The following is a 6,187-nucleotide window of genomic DNA, read 5'->3' on the forward strand; positions in this document are numbered from 1 at the left end:
GCTTCAAAACATGAGTCGAGCTGCCATTAACTTTACTGTACCATAATTTGTGGCATCCTATGCATCTAAATCACATGATCCCATCATGTCAAAGGCAATTTCCCACTTTGTCAAAAAGAAATACTCTGTCACGACTCTGACGACCGGCGTGGGCACAGATTCCCGTCTGGTTGGATAACACGTTCTTATATTGCATTAGGAGCGTGTTATGTTCGCTCAACAACATCCCTACGCTGTGGTGTTCTGCTGAAACTGTGATGTAGCACCGTGGATGTGTCACAGTGCTGTTTCACAGTCTGGCTTCTACCCAGACCAGTCACACAAGATGAAAATGTGTATTTCATTCCTCATTATGAATTATGTGTATACAGCGACTCTCTGGGGCACGTTAAGAGCACGCCGACTTCTAAAACTTTTTTAGAGCTCATATATTGTCCAGAAACATTTACTTCAAACTGCTCATGGTCCCCCAGGATACCACAGTGGTTTCACACAGCGAAGACAAACAACTTGTGCCAGACAAAAGCATAATTTAAATACAAGGCGGCCTCAGTTTGATTTTTCTTCGAGAAGAACGGAACCCAGATGAATGCCATGCATCAATCCATGCTTTCAGTAACAGACTCTAAAGCTAAAACAACAATGAGGTCATAAACAACCTAAAGAAGATTGAAAGACTTGTACAGTTTTTTTGTAAACACTACATTCAACTTGCTGTTTCTGCAGTTTTCACCCACATCGTGTAGCCTTTGAGGATTGGTTATCGCTGATGAAAGACATTTAAATGTGGCTGAAAACAGGCAAGTCGGATCCCGTGTTAACTTCCATAGCTCATTTTTGTGAGCACGGAATCTGCTATGGCAACGGGTATGGCAACGTGTTGTCATTCATAAACATTTGAAGGAGAACTTTTCTTTTAATTGCTTCCACTACATCATTGTTTTTGTTTTAAATGTTATTTTTAAATTTAGTAAAAGAAAGAAGAAAAAAAAAATATATATATAACCCATTTGTACCTTTAGAAAGTATAACACATCACACCTATAAATCCACGGCACATACCAGGTACTTTTCAGTGTGTTTGAGGGATGACATTATTTGGAAAGTGCACAGATGAGCGAACATGGCAGCAGCAACATTAATGGAGCTTGAGGCCCTGCTTTTCCCACTTTCTCCAAAGCTCTACTCAGTTGCACCAACACGTGCCTCGATTCACGCACAGATGTTTCCCTTGGAGATTAGTCTGTGATATAGTGTGCAGCGTGAAGGACAATCAACTCCCTCACACGCAGATGCCCCGCGGGACCTTTTCTGGGGCCCTCATTTTACTCTCTCAGTATATAGTGATAATGAGAGAGCCCTTAAACCCTGCTTGGAAAAAAAAATCTTTAGCCAGAGCAGCTCTTGTTTGGCCTTGGAATATGGTGAAGCATAGAAATGAACCACAGGATTGGTAATGCCCTTCATTTGCTGAATGATTTATTTATTAATTCTATAATTGTTATTTAGAAGTTAACATTTTTATGAATCAAGAGCTTTTTTTGAAGTCTGACGTTTCATGTTATGTTTCACCCAGCTCATTATTATTTTTTTCCTGATTGTGTCTCTAGTTAATATATGTCCTTGCCATACTGTATGGATCATAAGGAAAATCCCATTGCTTCATGGTCACAAGCCACAAACAGCAATATATTAGAAGGTCTGGGCTGAAACTGAAAGGGGTCTCTTGGCATACGCTTAGAGAAGAAATCTCAAGTTTACAAGCCCTCGGGGTGTCATTTTGCCTGGCGGTGCATTCAGGCAACGCTTACAAACACGTCCCATCCAACTAGCTGGAGAACGGCAGGCTTGCTTTACAGTCTCTGGATTCTACAATGTGAGGGAGGAAGGCACGTAAAAGTGCCTGGTCGCTGAAATCAAAGAGAAGAGTCGGCATCCCGGGGACACCGAGCCCCAATGATGGGATTCTAAAAGACAGGAGAGCCCAGATTTGCCAGTCCCCCCCCCCCCCCCCCCCCATCCCCTAAGTGGAGAGGCCACTTCCTTTGGCCACTGTGGTTCCTCAGTATCACCTATCAGAAAGGTCAATCAGTGGCTGAGATAAAGCAGTTACTAAAGCTGGATGGTCTTTGAACATAGCAGGGGGAAAACTCCCTCAGGTCTCTTATCTCATTAAACTTGAAAAGGATATTAATCCTTGAAAGGCTATGATAACAGTATGGATGACACCAGTCACAGCAAATAGCAGTAATATAAATGCTATCTGCGTTGGGACGTCAGTGCTTTAACTCAGTGGGCAGGAGAAGAAATTCTGTGGGATGTTTTTGGAAAATTTTTATTTAATGGGAAAACTCACAGTTTTATCAAGATAGAATGAACAAATGAAGCTTTATTTTCCACTGAACTGCAGTTTAATGTTAAACTGAACACTAAATGACAGCGTACATGCCACCAGAGAAAGAAATGAAGGCCTCACAGACATTACAAACCACAGATGATCCAACAGTAAAAGAGTGTACTGGGCACAAATCTGACATCTTACTTTTTGTGTCCTTTGTTTTTCACACCAGCGCACTTAACAGCCCCTTCATTTGCTGCCAACCTGCGCTGCCCTACACCTCGAACATGGTTAGCAGCACATGGAAAGGAAAACACCACTACTGCATGGCAGACTTGCACAAATCTTGACAGGCACAAAGGAAAGCTGGAAATTTCCCTCTTTGTGTTGTTTTAGCTCCCTTTCATCCTCAACTTTGGTGGGCAAGACTTAAAGAATTACAAGTTTGTCCCACAAATGACTTCCTCATTTGTCTCAACTTAGGAGGCAAATGTCATGTCAAACTCTAACATAAGCAAAATGGTCACAGTTTAAACTGAATAAATTTGTTAGCATCAAACAAGTCCTTCATTGCAGTTTTGTTGTATTTTAAATAGTGTAGCCACGTCTACATGAATCCACACATGGGGGGAAACTAGCCTATTAAATGTCTTATTACAGGATACAAATACATAAAGAAATAAATGATGTGTGTTCTCTGACATTTGACTCTCAAAGGAGCCTAAAGGCACATATAATGATGCCAAGTATGCGTCAGTGTGAGTTAGCTGATCCCTACATACTTCAACTAAGAGTAAAATTATTCATTGAATTAAAAAAAAGTACAATTTTTGGTCAAAATCAGCCTGTTTTAATTCCTTTTACCTTCAAGCAACATCACTGGATTTTCACAAAAACCCTGCTGTGGACCCAGATTGTTGAAGCACTTCATTTTAAGATTTGTGACCTGATGAAAGGGGTCTAGAAAGACTGGCTGGAGAAAACACAAATGCATGTTTCTCTTTCTTACTCTAGCCGAGCAAAGCCATGCACGGGATCTGTTCAATCCTGATTGAATGAAGCCACAAAAAGTTTTCCACAGCTGTTCTGTGTTAACTGGGAAACTTTGGGTTTTGCTGGGTCAGAATGACCAGGGCTGGCAGGTGAATTTAGGGTCACTACTGAAGCAGTTTAACTCTATTACCATTAGTGTTTTCCTCTAAAAGTTCTTGTCATTAGTCTTTGCATGTGAGGTAACCTGAATCTTTAATGCAGGAAAATCTGACTGTATCTTCAGCAGTACAAAGCAGTTACTTGAGAGCATGAGTGGGATGCCATGTCATTTCTCAACAGGCTCCTGAAATACTGACAGTTATTTTTACTTTATGTTTTTCATCATCAGTACTGCTAAAGCAGACATTCAGTGGGTTCATTATATTCCTTATAATTCCATTATATGTTTTTCAACCTCAAGCTGACTCCTGATTAGCAAGTCCATCTCTGTGAGTATCACTTTGAGCACCTCAACAAGATTACTTACATCCTGAAGTATAGCCATGTTTATGGGCAACACTGGTTGTTATGTGAGTTTTGATTACTGTGGAGTATTCTTATATATTCATAACCCTTTTTATAATGCTCCTGGAATGTCATAGAAGTCAAATCTCCCCACTCTCTGTTACATATCAGCTATAGGTGCCCTTATTTCACAGCCTCTCTCTGTCGTTTTATTTCACACACTGACCTTTCTGGTTTACATGATGAAAACATTACATTTTGCACCACGTCATTAGGTCTGAAAGTCTCACCTCAAAAAATCAGGAGACAGTTTAAATTCCAGAGATGCCCAATAAATGTTCTCTGCAGGTACAGAGACACTGCGAGGGAACACATGGTTACCAATAAGAAATATCTGGTTATTTTCTGGATAAGGCAGGTTTTTGATGAACATCAGGGTCATTATGCAAGTGATGAATCAGAAGACTAAGAGATGAATCAGAAAATATCAAAGATTTGTCATTCGTAAGTTGTAGACATTTTGTCCTGTGGTGCTTACCACTTTTTTTCCCCAAGCAGACTGTGAAGTGCTCAACACGACATCTCTGCTGCTATTAAGATCCAAATTCTGCACTGTTAAAGTAGTAGACATCAAATATGTCAGATTATAGCATTGCACATTTAAGGGTGGAATGGTTGTACTCCATACATCTTTAATGACTTTAAAAAACAAGAACTGGGTGCAAAGAATGGATTTTCTTCAATCAAACCAAAATTTGGCTCAAATATACACAAACACTCACTTAAATCTTTTAATAGGTGGTGCTAAAGGTTCTAAAATGTCTTTTAACTTGAAAGTCAACAAAATTTGTTCAACTTAACAGCTAGATGATTGGGTATTCCAACAGGACAATGATCCCAAATGCACATGAAAACTCCTTCTGGAATGGAGAAAGCAGGCTTCTGAAATGGGCTCCTCTAACTGAAAACCCTACTGTGCCAGTCAAACATCAAACCACAATTATACCAGCTCTGTCTGTCTGTCTGTCTGTCTGTCTGTCTGTCTGTCTGTCTGTCTGTCTGTCTGTCTATCTATCTATCTATCTATCTATCTATCTATCTATCTATCTGACAGCCTTGATGTGTTCAGTAGCTCTCTCAGCTATGAGTCAGAGTTTTACAGTTTCACAGGTTAACCCATCCAAATTCTATTTATGGGTCTGAGTTTTTTGGTTTTCTTCTAGTCTTTCATTTCATTCATTAGTTGCGTCCACTTTGTATTCTTGGTGTTAATCAGAAATCATTTTAACTTCAATATGTTTTACTTGTAAGGAGACATGTTTATTTTCTCAATAAGGAAACTTCTGCGCAAAAAAACCCCTCTGATTAATGTCGTTCCAGTTATGGCTTGCAGTCCTTGTATATAAACCCTGGTTTTTGAGGGTTCTCAGCAGTTGAGTGTTTGGAGTGCTTTTTAGTCTCTGCCATTTTTACTCAAGTGCCTCTGAACAGTATTTCATGATTTGGCTGATTTTGGGGAGCTAAGAATGTGTTTTTCTGTTGCTTTTCTGCCTTAAAATTTATGACTCCACAAAGTCATCATTACCACCACTATCGCACATTCTTATATGTATGTGCACACTCAATCCAAATATTTTTTTCTGAAATAGCACAGTTGGTGATAAAATACAGGGCTAACTTAGAGTTTATTCCATTTAGAGAAAATAGGTAGAGTTTTGTCGTTCTTACTTCCTTACACCTTTAAAAATGCTTGTTTGCTTTTACAACTGGCCCTGTCTGCAGCTGGGGAGGGGCAGCGCAGATGGATTTGGGCTTCGTTATTTTTTCTCCCTTTGTAACAGCTCATTTAAAATCACGAGAGCCTGAAGCCCAAGACAGATGGAATCTACTTAAGAAAGAGTCAGTGTCTAATTTAACTCAAATGCTTCCTAATTTGAAGTAACTCTACACCTTTGTGAAAATGCTCCAGGAGCTCTTATGAAAGTTTCATTTAAAAAAAAAGAAGAAGAAAAGGTTGGGTAAAATTTGTTGTTTTATATCATTCATTTTCTTAAATCTGTTATTTAGATGAAACCGCCAAAAACAGGCCTTCCTGCTTCTGTCACTTGAAAGTTCCCAGAGTAGCATTTTTGCAGAGAGCAACATTAGACTGTGACTGAAGTTTTCTGGTCTCATCATTGCGTGTATAGCATATCAGGTCAGGCCCATGAACTAAGCCTGCTGTGAAATTGCTTAAGCTTGGTTTGAAAAGTATTCACGCAAGTCATATATCACCTGCTCTGAGCTCACCTTATCTTGACTGTTCTAATACCGCAACAAGAAGCCTCGCTTGCTCACATCAAAGAAATGTTT

This window comes from Astatotilapia calliptera, chromosome 11, assembly GCF_964374335.1.
Source record: "Astatotilapia calliptera chromosome 11, fAstCal68.1, whole genome shotgun sequence".
NCBI lineage: Eukaryota > Metazoa > Chordata > Actinopteri > Cichliformes > Cichlidae > Astatotilapia > Astatotilapia calliptera.